Source organism: Strix aluco, chromosome 5 (genome assembly GCF_031877795.1).
Source record: "Strix aluco isolate bStrAlu1 chromosome 5, bStrAlu1.hap1, whole genome shotgun sequence".
Taxonomy (NCBI): Eukaryota; Metazoa; Chordata; class Aves; order Strigiformes; family Strigidae; genus Strix; species Strix aluco.
This window is the reverse complement of record NC_133935.1, coordinates 14,997,776-15,015,621: the sequence shown is the minus strand read 5'-3', so window position 1 is coordinate 15,015,621 and position 17,846 is coordinate 14,997,776. Positions and strand designations below refer to the sequence as shown.

Here is a 17,846-nt window from a genome sequence, read left to right as displayed (position 1 = left end):
GCGGCTGAGGTGCCCATGATCCAGGCCAGCTCTGGCTCTGAGCACTGGGGAAAAGGCTGAGCTGTAGGATGGGGGAGCAAGAAGGTCAGGCCGCAGGCAGAGGGGCTGCTGCTTGAGATGGGCACAAGCAATGACTTGAGGCTACAAGAGGAAAAGTACTCAATGTGAAAAGGTACAAAGCCCTAAAGGAAATCTGGCTCTGGAGGACAAGAGTTTGGTATCACTGGGGACCTGTTGCAGCGAGCAGCAGGGTGGACTGTTGGCCACCTGATTGAGGCCTGCTGGGGCTCTTTGGGTGTCTGCCCTGGGAGTGCTGAGCATGCTCATGCTCAGCCTCGTGTCCTCGCAGGCTTGTTGACTTTGTTGACTTTTACCCGTGTTAACTTCAAAACAACAGGTTTATGCTTTCAGGTTGAGCATATCCTGCATGCAAGGTCTGTGCACAGTAAAAAGTGCCTGAACGAAGTGACCTGCCCCTGGTCTCTGGGTGTTTGGGATGCTGCCTGTTGAAACACGGTGTTACCCTGGGCCTGGTTTTGCAAAGAAATAAAAGGGAAGGAAAAGTTCATTAATGGCTGGATAAACAATAAATACCTACCACTCCTATCTTTAAAATGAGTTCTTGCAAAATTTTGGTCAGGGCTCTGAAACCAGATAGCATGCCAGCTCCTTCTGGAGCCTTCAGGAGCCTCCAGGCTGGGGTCAAACCCACTCTGCATAAAAATGAGGGGTTTTGGATTTTCCAGAGCAGGCTGCTATTCCTACTGAGCCTTGTGAAACTGTTTTTTCAGTTTATGCAGAATAAAGGATTTTTAATTGTGGACTGTAAAAAAGTCTAATGTAGGACAGCATGCAAACAGAAAAGGCCATAAAGTAACAGTAACACAGTGTCAAGGGACAAGACATCCAAAGCTGTTTGGCTTCCGAAAAGTGGGCAAGTATAGAAAACACCACGTTGGTTGCTCATGGAGACACAAGTGTACCATAGTGTGCCATTAACGATTATCAGTCTTGCAGATTAAGTAGTTTTGATTTGGAAGAGTCACACAGAGCTAACACAATAACTCCTGAAAAGACAAAGCTTTATTTCTTAGCTTCTCTCTCAAGTAGGGGGAACCCTTCCTTAAAAGGACTGTGTTGTCACTGTGGTTCTTGACTAATCACACTGTGGAAATGTTCAAATGCTTCCAAAAGTTTGTCCTTAACAGTCGAATGGGGATATAATCCACTGTCTACCTGATTATTTTAAATATACCGACAAAATTTGATCAGAATATTTCAAATGTGTTGTACAATCAGGTGGTTTGACCTTTGGCAATATATCATTATCACATCCTAGGGATGCTAATATTAATCCTGAGAAATGTAGGGGGATTATTTGGAGTTACTATCTCACTTAAAATATTTCGTAATACAGCAAATTATACTATAGATAAGTCATCATTCTATCTCGGAAGCTGAACATCAAAGTGAAATATTCTCCACAGGTATGAAGACCTTTGAACAGATGAAACCCTAGTGAAAACTTAAATGTGTCTTCAATGAAGGTGTTAATTCACATCCTTACTGGGCTGATACGTCCTTAAGCTGAGGCTGGAAAGTTTGTAAAATGTATTTTCTGATACTAGAAATTACTTTTGTATGGTAAGGCCAGACTGTGGAGTTGCAGAATGACAAAGATGGGAGTGATGGACAGCTGAGAAAAAAATTTGCATAGGATGGTATATGAATTAAGTGAACACTCATTGTACAGTGGTTGAGAGCAAAAGCCACGGGGGGCTGGGGGCCTCAAGATCAACCAGAATCCCTGTGGCACATCAATTTTGATGGTGAGTTTGACCACAAACACCAGGCAACTTGGTGTCACCATTCAGGAAAGTGAGACGTGTGCTGCCATCCCACAGTTCGTGAGAACAAACCATAGGCTGTAATGGGGCAGTGGATAACATGGGTGCCCAGTGCTGTGGGGATGAAGCAGTATTAGGAATTTTTTTAACAATGATCCCTCCTGTGGACAGATCTGTGCTTCCTCCTGAAAAAAACAGCTTTGTGGCTTCTTCTAGTGATGTGTTCAGGAGAAGATAGGTGAGATGAGAAATGGTTCTTGAGGTGTGTGCAAACTCCCCAAATACCACTTTTCTTGCAGAAAAGCAGAGACTATGAGGTATACAAAAAGCTGCCACCTCAGTCAATGCAATATGTGTAACTGGCATGACGAGCTTGCTCATCGAATTCAGTGAGGAGCCCACAATCAGTTTTTAAATCCTTCGAAGGGTGAGATAAAGGCAAAATCCCTGCCTTCTCTTGCTTATTATAGCACTTCCGCTCGTATTTCCTTCTTTGCAGCCAGTCAGGAGGCAGGAGGGAGGTCAAAGCCTATTTGAAAAATTTTGCAAGGGGCTGCAGCCTCTCCTTGCCTGCAGTGGCTGAGAAAGGACCGTGCATGGCCACCTACCTGGAGCTGCCCACCCATGCGAGGATGCCCATCCTGGGACTGGGGACCTCTCCTCATTCCTGTGCCTCTGGTCACGCAGGTGGCACCAGAAAATTGCTGAAAATCATGGTAGACTTTTTCAGCAATCTCCTCTTCAAGTCAGGAAAAAGCAGCAAATCCTCTATGTGGCATTTCTTGCCTTTTGAAATATTTCAGGTAATGCAGGTATTTACCCCTGTCCTTCAGGAAAATTTTTAAGTGAGCAGGTAGTTCTCACTTAGTGCAGGTAGTGAGCAGGTAGAAGGAGATTTTTCTTAGCTACGGAAAAAATACATACTACAAAAGTAAAAACTTCTGCCTATCTTTTTTTTTTTTTTTGGCACTGGGTATTAATATCCCAGCATGTCACACGTAGATATGGGAACTTAAGTGGCAATGAGTGGATTTGGAAATGGGAATATACATTAACTCCTTAGAGAATGAGGATAACTTATTTGTATGGCAGCAGATGAGTATGCAGCACCTTGGAGGAAAACAGTTTGGGTAGTTACTTACCTGCAAATGTTATCTAACGGACTTCTGGTGAGAGAGAAGATTTAATGATATACTGAGTTATCAATGTAAAAGGAGTCTGGAAATGAGCTGAAAATTTTAAGAAAGTGAGCTTCTTAAGAAAGAAGAAAAAAGGTGGATCATCACCTGGATTTGAGACTGGAAACTAAATATGTTGAATTGCAAGCTACCAACTCTGTGAAACACTGTCCAGACTGTCCAGCATAGAAGCATCTGAAATTATTCTTGCTATATTTTTAGGTCAGCTGCTGCTAATCATCACATAACTCATGCACAAATGGGGCTGGGTTTGTTTAACCCTTTAAGTCTTGATTGGTCTGATGACAAAAGACACTAAGAGGCCTAAAGTAACTAAGTAGGCTTTAAAAAAACAAAGCGTGCCTTGTGTGGGGCCTCTTAGGGAACTGACACCATGATGGATGAGCTCTCTGAAGGAACCTGTTAAGATGCTAACAGGAACTGGTTAGGACTAAACAGAAGGAAAATTTTGGACACGTGATCTGTGCCACCACAAAAATCTCTTGTATTAATGCAATGAAAACATGGCCCAAACCCACTGCGAATATTTAAACAAAGCTATTTGATCTCAAGGTTCCCACAGCAACTTCAGCTGTGACTCCCTGCGTTTCGGTGCGGCAACGGCGCCTCCCCTTTACCCAGCCACTCTGATTTGAAGTCCTGTTCAGTGAGCACCATGTAAAATGAAGCAATGGATTAATTTTTTCTAAAAACCATCTCACATTAGAGAGTTTTGTGTAATCACAGGGTATATTGTCACCTTTACTCTCCACCGACGACTCCTTCGCTCAAAAGTGATGCCGACCGCTCCTGCACGACAACTTCCCCATGCTGCAGCAGCACCCAGAGACAAGGCACTCTATAATGCCCAGCGTTAGGCCCATGTCACTGTTAGTCTGCTTTCCCATGCCGCCCTAGGAGCTGCAGAGTTCTTACGTAGGAAGGGGTGGGATGGGGAAAGGGGCTGCAAGAAGGACAATTTGTAAAAATTTAAACTGGCTATTGAGTTATGTGTAGTCTTGTGGAAAAAAGCATTGCTGTTTCTATGTGCGTTTTTTTTTTTATTTAGGTGAACCAGCCAAGCACCCTTTGACTGGAAATACTTGGAGAAGTGAAATCATAAAAAAATAAATGATGATGGGTGGGGATGTAATAAAGTTAGATGTAGGAGGTGGTCGTGGTTTTGAATCATGTTTCTGTTTGATGTGCCATTTTACCCAATTGGTATCCAGTCATCAAACAACTCCTCAGTGTCTCCAAGCCAAGAATCTGATGTGATTTACTTTGCTATTAAATATCAGGTTGTGTATTTTACCCAGGAGGTGGCACTGTCTGTAGCATTTTCCCATCCTCTCACCTCCCTTGTCCTGTGTCAACAAGAGCCGACTTGTTTGTGTGCAAGGCCAGCAAGCTTTCCAGAAGGGATCCATTTCCTCATGTCACTAGTATCTCACACTAAAATTGCTTTTAATTTCTGGGCAACTTAGAACTTATTTTGTGATAGGCCGATGTCCAAATATGAACGTTCAATCCTTAGAAAAGGGCAGATCAGCTCAGTGACTCCTGTGGCCATTTTATTCCAGAAAACTAATAAAAGCAAGATCCAAACTGGAACACCTTATTATTTGGGGTCTTAAAGTCTCCAGATTTGGAGAATAGCAACCTTATTTTTCTGTTATTTATTGAATTACTGATGTCTCTTCTTATTTTAGTCTCCCCAAGGGACAGTGAAAGATGCAGTGATGTTTGCCATTGATGTTGGGTACCACCACTTTGATTGTGCCTACCTGTGCCAGAACGAGAGTGAGATCAGGGATGCATTACAAGAAAAAATTGAGGAGGATGTTGTGAGGCAAGCAGACCTCTTTATTGTCAGTAAGGTATGTCCTTGGATAACTTGTCTCACATGAGGACAGCTCTTGGGAGGAGAGACAAGGTCCCAACCTGTGAACTGCCAAGAGGTAAAGCTGGACAGAGAATTAACTCCCCTCTGTCAGGGCAAAGTGTTTTGCGGATGGAGGGAAGGAAGAGGTCAACTTTTGAAAAAAAAAAGCCTTGATTTGAGAGAGATTTTTTTGTAGTCCATATCCATTGTCAGCCATGGAGACAGGAACTGAGGCCGTGCTCTCAGTTGCCTCTGAGATAGGAAGCAAGGCTATTGTATTTGTGGTCGCTCCCGCTGTGCTGCCGACCTCAGTCTGTTAACTCCTGTATGTTATGTTTTGTTTTGTTTTTTCCCCCAATAACAATGGTAGGAAAAATAAAGTAACTTCTATCTGCTGGAAGCTGGTGGGTCGATTTTCACCAGTTTTGCTTTTTTGATTCATTTAATTGTTGTATAAATTGTTGGAATTTTAGAGTATCTCATTCTCATTTTACTTAACTGACAGTACCGCAGATAAAATAAGGAGCACCAAAGTGGCACCTCCTCAAGACAAGATGTGAATCATGAGCTGCCTCTGAGTCTGCACTGTGTGTCTCCCTGCCAGGGATGCTCTGCGGTCATAAGGCTAGGAGAGCAGCTTCCCAGGCTCTGTGTTACCCCCGCAGCTGTGGTCCACCTTCCATGAGAGGCCCCTGGTGAAGGAACCAGGCCAGAAAACACTTGCTGCCCTCCAACTGGATTATTTGGATCTCTACCTGATACACTGGCCCATGGGATTCAAGATATTAAGACAAGATATTGAGACTCCTGGGAGTCACCTGTCAGAGCTCTGTCACTTTTTCCTTTGGGACCAGACGTACCCTTAGTCCTCTTTAATGAGGAGTGTTGTTAAACCTCATTAGGCTGTAATGATAAACCTCTGCACAGAGTGCCCAGGAGGAAAGATAAGGTCATGGCTGCTTAAGCTAGGTCTTGTAGTACAAAAATCACCTTATTTTACCCTGCAGAGCATTTCCATGTCATGGATCAAATTACCATACCGACCAGATTCTTCTGAAAGCCTGGGATTTGGCTGTCATTTGCTTGTCCAGGATCAAACACTTGTGAATTACTTAGTTCCTCTCCTCTCCTCTCCTCTCCTCTCCTCTCCTCTCCTCTCCTCTCCTCTCCTCTCCTCTCCTCTCCTCTCCTCTCCTCTCCTCTCCTCTCCTCTCCTCTCCTCTCCTCTCCTCTCCTCTCCTCTCCTCTCCTCTCCTCTCCTCTCCTCTCCTCTCCTCTCCTCTCCTCTCCTCTCCTCTCCTCTCCTCTCCTCTCCCTACCCCCAGGTTAAATAAATCCTTGTTTTGCCATCAAGTCACATCCCTGGTCTTCCCCCAACCTGACTGAGGCACATAAAAGTGTCTGACCTTCCTCTGCCTGCAGGACAGATTCTCAAGAGGCAGATTTTGTTGAAGATTATTAATCTGTTCGTACAGATTACTGATTTTGGCCACCTCTCTCCCCAGCACAGGCTAAGCCAATGTATGTAGCATGTCTCCAGCTCCACTTGCCTGTAGAATTTCTATGTAATTTCTTTAACTACTTGCAATTCAGCCTACCTTAAACGCAATTTTCTTTTGTGATCATAGGCAGGAGAGGAGCTGTTTCCTGCAGATGGAAATGGCATGATCATTCCCAGCAATACAGATTTTCTGGGTATGTGGGAGATGCATTCATTCACAAGCCGAAAAATTCTTGCTGGTTTGAAATAACAGCGTGAAAACTTAAAGGTTTCCACTTTGGGAACAGTTCTAAGAGAATTTCCCATGTGAAGTATTCCAGATTGCTGATTTCTGTGTGCCCTTGGGCTCTTTCTTGTCTTACTTTGCCAAAATTGAGGTATTTTTAAGTCTCCTGCTTACTAAACTGGCTGGGTGGGCATGGCAAGAGGAAATCTTTGACTCTGTGTGTTTGCTGCAGTGGCTTGAGCTGACAGATGCTGTTGCTTCAGTCCCCACACCACACTCTGGGCATTTATCGGTGACTTTAGCTGTATCCATGCTCATCCCTCATTGCACCTGATCTATCCAGACCATAAGAAAGCCAACATGCCTGTGCCAAGGTTCTCAGACCATCCAAAATTCCCCCCTCTAGAAAGTACTGCAACTTGCCCAAAGTCCTTCGCTAAAGCTCTGTGTGCACCACAAACAGGCATGAGCACAGGCTGCATGGGAGACAAGACTTGGGTGCAAGTTCCAATTTCTGCTTGGCTGATGGTTTGGGCTTCCTTTCCCCTCCACCCTCACTGAGTGCTTAGCATGGCCAGGTCAAAAGAAAAGAAGAGACTCACCAGAGTCAGAAGAATTTGCTGATGCTTTTTTCCTTCTGTCAGATGAAGAATAAGGCACATTTTTGTTGCTTATTTGAAGGAAAAAAGTGGACATTTCAGGCTGCAGCTTATGATAGCAACTTCAAATAAAATTGATTTCTTCTTTGGAAGAGGTGTATCTTCTGCTCTAAAGGCTGGTAATGGATTATTTTCTCCTGTTTCTTTTCTGCTGGAGGTGCCCATTTAATTAGGGCTGTCTAGCTGTTTTATTGTTTGCTACTGTGAAAGAAAATAGGTGGCGGTGGGTGAACACAGCACTGCCACCGCTAAATGGGACATCTTCCTTGGGAAATTAAGCAGTGTTGATGATCAGGTGTCCTGCTCTAGCTCTTCCAGAACAGCTCCTTGTCAAGCCGCTCTGTTCCAAATGACATGCTTTTTATTACGGGATAATTATCTTAGCAGCAGAGGAATTATCCTAAAAAACCCTCTCTTTTATTTATGAGCAGAAGGTCTATCTGGGGATAATATTTCAAAATAGTTGAATTCTACTGAAATAATAATAGTGTAGTAATTGTTAATCTTGAATAATGCTGTTATTTATTTGTATGATGATATATGATGTGAGTGCCTGAGTCTTGACCAAGGTCCCACCATTCAATGTACTGTACTAACACCACATCGGAAGAGGATCCCAGCCATTATGATCACTGAGGTCTTTGTGCAGGTATTTTTTCCATATAAAAAAAAAATCTTAATTCAATAGCAAGTCTGATTCTGTAGTGTTTCGAGGCTATGGAAGACCTAGTGTATGTGGGAATGGTGAAGGCCACTGGAGTCTCCAACTGCAAACAGATCGTCTGCTGAGCAAAGCAGGCTCATGACACAAATCTGCAAATAATCAGATAAATCATTCTCAAATTCATCAGTACTGACATCCCACCTGTCTGGGACAGGTGTATTTGATGGAACATCTCTGGCAGTAAAATACTTTTCATGGTAAGGCTGTGCTTTTTCATCTCTGTGTGGGAATACACCTGTATTTGGCTAAATCACAAAGTAATGAAAGATGCAGAATACCTGTGCCCTTCCTTGCACAGGAAGCTGCAGTCACACAAGCCTGCGGCACTCCTGGGTTGAAAGTGCAACCTTCACCTTTCTTCTGACTGCAGCACTGAGCTCGTGCAGGCTGAGGGCTGAGCTCTGCAATGGGCAATGTGGCAGGGCTTACCCTTCCTTCCTACAGCCCCTAAGGAAAAAGAGGCTGCATGAATAGATAGGACCAGAGCCAGGCTACACTGCTGGGGTGAATAGGTAGGATTGGATGATGTGAGAGTGGGTGCTTCATCTGGATGTGCACAACTGGACCTTTCAGCCCACTGATATGGGGACTGTGAGAGGTCATGAAAAATGAGGCAGGCAGCTGGAAAGAGAAACTAATCTGTGAAGACTGGGCCTTGCTGGAGGCAGGGTTGGGAAGAAGGGGAAATCATCTGAAACACTGGCTGACTCTAAAAACTCTATAGCTCCAAAAAGAGCAACCTTTTCAAAGCTGATGGGGGGCTTGGTAGGTCACCATAGTGATGCTAAACCTTGGAGTACCTTCTGCTTCTGAAGAAACCTAATATTTATTTTGTAGATTGAGAGCCACCCCTCTCTTCCCCAGGAAGAGCTGATGAAGTTTTGCCAGTCCAAACGGATCTCTGTCACTGCATATTGTCCCCCTGGAGCGCCCAACTGGCCATGGTAAGAATGCTTTGTGAGACTTCTTTCTTAGACACAGACTGGAGCCAATAAAGTAAACCACTCTTAGGATGTGGATAAACCCTCACAGAGTAAAACTGATGTAATTAGAAAAATATTTACTAATTCATTAAAAATGACACATGCACAGAAACCTCTCACGCTTATTGTGCTATTCAGTCCACTAGTTCATACCCATGCTGTTACTGGAGTTTCATATTTAGGAGAAAAAGGATCAGTTGGTTGGTGAAAGTAGTGAAAATAATTCTTAATTGAGCTTGGGTGAGCTTATTAAACATGTAAGAGAATATCTGAACTAAAAAAAGCTCAAAAACCAAAGCAACACATGCTTATGAAAATAGCAACTTTGCAGTCCTGCTGAGACAAATGGATTTGGTTTTTAAATGGATGACTTGAAGAAATTTTGCTTTTACACCAGTCTTCATGGCTTTTTCTGACCTGGGACAGGGCATTTACCAGAGCAGCTGTGCTTGTGAAGGACATGACAGCTGCCTGTTCTCAAGATGAAATGTTTGGGATCTGGACCAAAGAAATTCCTGGCCTGATCCCAGGCTGGACTGAAATGTATTAGAGTGACCTGTTATACTAGAAACTACAGGCCTCTTCTCATGTGCCAAACTGTGGTAAAAGGAAAAGAATGAAAGCAGGGACTGAAGCAATAAGAAGATGGTGAATTAAAGCGTGCAAGATGATACTTTCTAATTATTTAAATAATATTCTTACACTACAGTGCTTGAGGGAGAAGACAGTGGGCCATTCAACTGCTGAAGACTGCTCTTTCTTTTCACAGGTCCGAGCCTGAGGATACTTCCCTTCTGGATGATCCTCAAATTAAGGAAATTGCACTCAAGTACAACAAAAGCCCAGCTCAGGTCAATACTTGTCATAGTATTTTCTGTGGTGACATGTATTTTTCCCACTTGTGCTAAAGTAACAGAGGTATTATGCTACATACAGAGGTATTAAGCTGAGTTCCAGCTGTGTCTCATACACATTGTAATGTTTTAAAAAATATTGTCTCTAACATTAGTTATAATGATGGACAGAGGATTACCAATGGCTTTGGGCTTTAATGGGCACACTAGCCACTTCTACACACAGCATCCCTGGCCAATCCTGAACTCTTGTTCAATGCACTCCCATGCTGTCATCACAACTCCAGAGACAGATGATTAAATGAGCTCATGTAGTAATTAGGAAGGGTTTACTATAGTGCTTTTCCTATGTGAGCCATCTCTGATTATCAGTAGAGTTGTTCTGTGTAACCATGTAGGCACATATGGTTTTCAGATTTCAGAAGGCAGACAGAACTTCTCAGCTGTAATTCCCTATCTGTTCCTGCAGCTGCTTATCCGGCTCCAGATTCAAAGAAACCTGAGTGTAATCGCCGAATCTGTCAGTCCATGTAATACTGAGGAAAATTTTAAGGGGGTACCTTACAAAATTATTAATATAAACTTTACACAGAAAAATCCACTCTGCCATTGGAACACAGTACCCTCTTCATACTTAGAACTGATGAAAACTTCTGTCTGTCAGATAGCATGTAGGTTACTTTATGAATGCAGAAAGTTACTTGAAAAGTAAGGAGCCAAGTCTCCTTCATTAGAACACATCAAGTAAGAGAGATTAACTTTTCCGCCTTGTGATATAAATATGATGCAATTAGACCCCACCAGCACTGTAACTTTATGACAAATGTGCATCTGTTGCACACTTTCTAGTGCTTCAACAAATACAACACTTTCCTACTTCTGTTTTTGGTATTTTTTCTGCAAATGAACTTACACTTGTCTTTTTGCAAACTGAAGTAACCCAGCTGTTTGGGACCTTTATTCAGGTGTGTTGAATTGGTTAAAGAGGAGATGGAAACCTTCCTTGCTTTCAAGAAACAATATTGTATCTGTGCATTAAGCGAGTGAGTAGCTCCTCCTCCATGTTTCAGCAAGACTGGATTATCATTAGATATCCTCTTAACAGACAGTATTTGACAGCCCCAATTAAAAACAAAGAGAGGGAACCTTAGCCAATACCTTGTCACATCTGTATCTGCTGGAATCCAGCACTAGGGTTTATCAGAGCAATGCCCATCTTGTACAGGTTGGTAGCACTGGGAATTTTGCAGGTACGTTGTGTGTTAAGGTATCTTGTAACGGATGTGTATCAAACGGCTGTCTGAAAATCAAAATCAGCTGGAAACTCCAAAATAAATAGGCAACAATTGTTTCTTCTGTTTTCTTTGGCTACTTTATATAAGAATAAATTCCATTTTAAGAATGAGAGTTGTAAGGTTTTTTGTGCCTATGTATTTATGCCAATGTTATTAAGCCAGCATCTAGATAATAGAATGGTGACATACAGACTTACCAAGATCTATGTGGGCAACCTGTTTTCCCAGGTTACCCACTTATCTAATAGCATACTGCAGATTTAGGAGTTCACAAGAGAGAGGTTTAATATCACGGCGAAGTTTGGCAACTTCAACTAAGCAAAAGATGCAATATCTTTTGAGAACAAGGTCACTGGTATCTGTGAAGGTTACAGAGCATTAACTTCCACTGCCCTGTGTAAACTAAGCAGACTCACATTAGTGTTTTTACTGTAGTTCACAGTTTTATCTCTGCAGAGCTTTTGTCAGACAAAAAAAGCTTTTTCTTCTTAGCCTTAAGACTAGATCCTTAAAGTGTTTTAATCATACTCTCTTCTTCTAGATGCAAAAATCACAGGGACTATCCTTTTTTGGAAGACTAACATAGGCATAATTTTCAGATGCTCCAGGGATCAGGATATTATTGTATCAAGCAATTTGTAATACTTCATGTGTATTAAATCACAATGTAAGTGGAATATATATTACAAGATGGGAGAAGGTAGCTCACAGGCATTCTAAAGTGATCTTTGAGCATGCATTTGCTTCCCCTATTATCAACCACAGTTATATCAGCCCTTTACTTGTATCTTTGCTGTGCTTGTTGTAGCAAAATTCTCAGTTGCAGCAAAATATATATTCTTTTATCATTTAGTAATGATAGTTAAAGAAGTTTAATAAACCTGAATCTTTGGGATTTGTGAAAAGCAGTCTTTTGTCATATAGATCCTGACAAATTTTAGAGAAATTTAGATTCTTCTAGTGGTTGTATTTTTGGACAAAAGGGCAAAATATATGCTATCTTTCATGTTAATATAAGACAATCCATTTAACATCAGAAGATCTTTATGAGATAAGACAGTATGCTGCCTGAGATTCTTAATTCAGTAATTTCAGTGTAACCTTTTCAAAGGACACTGCTGCAGGATCCATTTTTTTAATGAGGTTTCCTATTTATGAACTGCGAAAAACTAATAAACTGGTGGGAGATTTGTATGTTTGGTTTATCATATCTACAAGAGTATATAAATACTGCCTTTATCAGTAGAATGGCTGTAGTTAAGACTGAATCTCTCCCAGCAAATCCAAAGTCTGATAAAGGAGACACAGAGGAATTATTTTGTTTGGCAACTGTGTTATTTAACAAGCAGAAAAGCTAGGCAGCTTCATAGAAGCCAACAGTAGATTTTCACTCTCTTGTACTGCTCCCCAGATACTGTCTGCTTGTGTTCTGACTCAGAGGATGTCACTGTATGTTGTTTTCTCTGGTAAAAAAAGTCAGTGCTACTGCAGACCATGCATCTGCTGGAGTTTTAATGAGGTGTCTGTTAATCAAGACTTCTTGCTCTTGAACTCTAACACGTGACTCAATTACAGGAGTTTTGCTTTAGGCTCTTCCAGCCCAGAAGAACAATGTGGATCAGCACTGCCCGCAGAGAGGAAGGACGATTGTGTAATTAATGTTCAGGGCTAGGATATACACTTCATGGATATCCTTTTCCAAGTGATTTTCTTTGTAGTTGAGGTTTTTAAATCTATAAAGGAAATGATGACATATCTTTGAGCTACTTTAGACTTTTGCAAGATGTTTGAATAGCAGGTGCCCTAGAAATGGCAAAGCAATTCTGTCAAATTGGATTTCCTACAGCAACTCCTCTAAAGAAACAGGTCTGAAAAACACATCAGCAATTGACACCAAACAGTTACAGTGCAGTGTTATGGACAGGAAGGTGCTTGTAATAAGCACTCTTTTTTTCTCCTCCTGAACATGCTAAATTGAAAACATCAGTTACAGGATATCATCATAGCCACAGTAAAAAAATGAGCTATGTGGAAGGTGCTCTGCTCCAGGCATTCAGACTGCGGTCAGGTTGTCAGGCTACAGCAGTAGGAGCAATACCCACTTAAGGCTGTGGCGCACGGCCTATCTTCAAATATTCTTTACTTCATAGGTATTTTCTAACCACATTCCAATTTAATCACAGCTATCAGAGTTGAAGTTATTTACAGGATGTTTATAGACTGTGGTAGGCAGGAAGTCAGACTAGATGATCACAGTAGCCATATAATAGTAAAAAATTCAAAACAAGTTAGAAGCCAGAGATTGTCCGTTTGTTTTAGAGACAATAGATCTTTTTCAGCTGCAGAAACTTTAGCAAAGGTAAAAGGAGAAAAATTTGGGTGATGTCAGTTACTGGGAAATAAAGTACCTTCACTTCTACAGCAGATGTGCAGGCCTATGACTTGGACAATATGCCTTTCTAGCACACCACTGCTGCCTCACAGCTGCCTATGACAGTAGTAAGCCTGCTGCTATAAACTGCTGGAGAAGCACACTTCCTAGCTTCACCACTTCACCTACCCCAACATGTATGCCCCAAGGGCACTGCTCTCTACATCTCTCATTGCCTCTGCTATCTGCAGAGAGGAAACCATGAAGCATGATCTCCCTTGTATTTGGCTTTGAGGATTCCAAAAATCTTCCAGCTTCTTCTGTGGATTTTTTTATTTTCCTGTGTGGTTTTTTTTTTTGTTTTTTTTTTTTTTTAGTTCAGACTTTGCTTTACATAGAACCTGCTTGTTAAGAAAATAAAAATTGCCATAACAGGCTAGAGTAGAGACTTAGGCTTGTTTTACTACTGTTTTAAATTCAGTTGACTAACGGAGAGCAAGTGTTTTGTTGATCAGATAACTGCAGCAGAAGAGAGGAAGGGACAAGCTACAACTGTCTTCTAAAGGGTTTTATCTGTTCTGTCAGTGCAGGAACCTGCAGCAGAGGTACTGCCACACTGACAAGTGCTGGAAACCTTCTAGTCTCCATATTCAGATTCATAAACCCTGTGTTAATAAGCAAGTGCATACTGATGGCCATTTAACCCACTCACTTTTCTGTGGTTGTAACTAATTCAACTGCATGCTGCTATCAAGGTAGCCTCAGGATACATGCAGTGACAGTCTGTCTCCACATACTTTTCAGTGGCTTGTGGAGCATTTGTTAGTTACTAATCCCCAGGCTGGATCAATGTCTAATGAGGAGCAGATGTGCAAGAGGCCACAGGACTAGCACTTCACAGACCTGAAGATCACAAGACTATCTCTTAAAGCCAGGAGAGAACATGCCACACTACAAAAAAATGCTTCAGGAAAAGAACATGAGTATTCTCCCAGTGTCAGATGCAGCATAAACAGGCTCAAGTCACCATGACCAGTTCTAGGGAGTGGAGTAAGTTTCTTGAAGGACTAGCAGCTTCTATTCCTGTGTGCCTACTTCCTCAGCAGCAAAATCATCAGCTTTCTGTTGGAACTACAGCAAGAGGTTTATATTATTCCCAAATAAGTTTCCATCAGCTATGTAACAGTGCTCTTAGACCAAACCAGCAGACACATCTTTCCTAGTCAGCAGTGATATTATCTGTGCTACTGGACTGAACCCAGTAAATGGAAAACACCTTAGCTTAGCATTTTGCCTTTGTATCACAACATGCTGTCCCATGACTTGAGCTTTTATTGTGCAGTTCATCCATTCTGGTATAGCCAAGCCTTCATTAAAAGTTCCAAAGAGGCTGGGTGAAAAAATAAAATATTATGTCCATGTTTTAGAGGGAAAGCAGGATAATGTAGAGGTAATCAACAATAGGTAAAATTCAAAACTCTTTGTTGATTATTGCTGCTCAGGTTTTCCATCTATTATAATTCCAAGCTCTCCCATATTGAGCTCAGTATCATTCAAAAGGAAACATGGTGAGAAACAAAAGAAACAAAGACAGAGAGCCATTCCATCAACTTCTTGCATTCAATCCTGCACAAAAAGTTCTGGTCCTTGCCTTCCCCTATATCTTAAAGATTTATAAGACTGACTAGGATAATCAATGGCTTACAAATAATTTATACAGATGGCAATTAAGCAGACTAAGACTTTCCTTGACCTGACACCAGTGCAGGGAGCTATGCCAGAAGTTTACCAAATCTGGAGCAGCTGGGAAAATATGACTGGAAATAGACCAGCCGCTATCTCCTCCACTGTAAAAACCAGCAGCATCAAATGAGTCTAGCAGCAAAGCCCAAAACAAATGAGAACAATTTTTCCCAAGATGTGTGGGTGTGAAATATCATTCCCCTGGAACGTAACAGATTCACAAGGTAACTGAACCAGGAAGAGAGTTCACTGATGGCTGTTAAACATGAAAGATCTTAAACTGCTGTCAGAATATTTAAAGAACACACCACTACAACGCTCAACTTTCTCATCTTCAACAACTTGTTTTGGCCACAGTTGGAGACAGGATGCTGCAGTAGGTAGATATTTAGCAGTTCAGCTGTTCTTATGAGCAGCTATCAGCTGGCTTGTTATCAGGCTTATTTCAGTTCAGAAAAGCTAGACTGTATATTCAGCTTGATTTTTTTTTTGCTTAAGAATTTGAAATAAAGGATTAGTTTTGCAGATGTTTGTACTAGTGGTCACGTACCATGCACTTTAACAACTCAAAATGCAAGAACAACATGGCCTATGAAATGTTGCCAAGTTTAAGAGTTGCCTCTCAGCTTAAATAAGCAAGGTCCTGCCAGAATAAGGCAGGGCTCTGTATTTAAGTGACCAAGGACAAGGCAGAGGGAGGGATGATGGATAGTTACTGACAGAGTTTATAGATGACAAATTAGGGGAGTATTAAGTGATTAAAAAGATAAAATCATTTGTCCTGAGTCAACTGTTCTGTGCCCCAATTAAGCAAAAGACTCCAGATTTCTAGTCATATCTTCAACATAGTGAATACAGATTAAAAATCCAAATACAGGATTTTCCTTTCCTGTTTTGAATAACATAGTTTCCTATGCACCAGATTTCACAACTCTGCACAAATGTTACAGTATGCACTTGTGTCAGTCTCACGAGCTCAGCAAGAAAAAGAGATCCTACCTCCCCTTCCCCAGAGAGAAACAAAGACAAAGTTACCGAGCATGATATAAAAAGCAATTCCAGCCAGGCAGGCTTGGGTATTTTATGTTCCAATATCAGAAGTCAAGACATTTTCTCCCAAAGGAACATCAACTGCAACCTGAAACATACTGTGCTTGTAAGACTGTTTGTGGTATCCTACCTCCAACCAGCAAGATGCCAATTCCAGCTGCTTTTTGTATTCTCCTCTGCGACACAAAAAAATTCTCAAAAAGGTCTCTTGCCTTCTCCAGTGAGATAATTGCCAATTTTCTCTACCCCTTTTCCCTGATAAATCAGTTCATCATTATTTGCTACTGTGGACATGGATCTGTTCTATCAGACATTTTCTTTTAGCATGAAAGAAAGGCTCCTAGTCTGGTATGATTTGAAGCAGTGGGAGTACAGCTGGAAGTGAAACAAATTTTGAGTGCAAATACCAATTCTACTGGTCCCAAGAACATGATTTTTCTGTCTCCTGCTCTTAATCTTTCCTTTAGGCTGGACTTCTCTTCTAGGGTGTGCTACAGTATCACACTAGCTCAACTGCTGCAGCAGAGTCCTGAGAAAGTCTAGTAAGAGGGGCCAACAAGGTGGAGCTGAACTACAAGTTCTTAAATCAAAAACACAAAAACAACACACAACCACTTTTCATTGAAAGAGCTACAAGATTGTATTTGTCTTCAAAAATTTCTTTGATCAGAAACCCAGAGATCTGTCAAATCACAATACAAAAACAAATGCTGTGAACAGTTGCAGCAGGAAGAGCTCAGTTAGCAGGAATGCTAGGCTCCGGATATCTAATTCTTTGATCTTTCCACTTTACCTTTTAGGAGATGAAAGGAAATCTCTACCCTTGTATGCAGAGAGTGTGGCACAAGTATGGGGGTACAACAGTAATTTATTTTACTGTAACAATCCCCAGATGAATCTAGATTAAACAAAGACTTGGCTGCAGTCTAGAAGACTGGCTCTTCCTCTATCTCAGCCTCATTTAATTATATCTGGCCTTGAAGAAACAATTCAAAATCATTATGGGTGACAGCGTTTTCTATCACTCCCTTCCCACTCCTTTCTGCCAACAGCCTGCTTTCTGTTCAAGCTTATGCATCGTTGTTCCTTGGCTCAGGTGCTTCTCTTTTTCCTCTATTCCCACTCTCATATTTTGCCAAGCATCCAAGCCCTCTGCCATTTAAGTGCTGCACTGTGGCCCAGAACGACCCTTTCCAAATTCTTTCCCACTAAGTCATCCAGCAAAATACAGAGTACGCCTGTTACAATACCACTCCACCCTCAGTGCCAGCTAGTCTTCCTTCTGCTGCGGAGCAGTCTGTCTGAAAATCTTCTCCAGTAAAATTCCTACTCTGAGAATGGAAAGTTTCAGGCACAAACTTTCATAAAGTTACAGTGAAATGAAAACAGAGGAAGTTAACAGAACCTGATGTACTATTTTGGAAACCCTGACCCTCAATGTAACTTCTTGCCAGAACACACTTGTCACAAAAATGTTATTTCCAAGCAAGTCAACATTGCCCCAAACAGTTTTCTGTCACAGCTCAGACC

General features: G+C 41.6%; 1 pseudogene; it reads left to right on the top strand.

Moving 5' to 3' along the window:
* Positions 1 to 2,443: 2,443 nt before the first annotated feature.
* On the top strand, positions 2,444 to 11,997 carry LOC141924023 (aldo-keto reductase family 1 member B1-like; annotated as a pseudogene).
* The last annotated feature ends 5,849 nt before the right edge of the window (positions 11,998 to 17,846 follow it).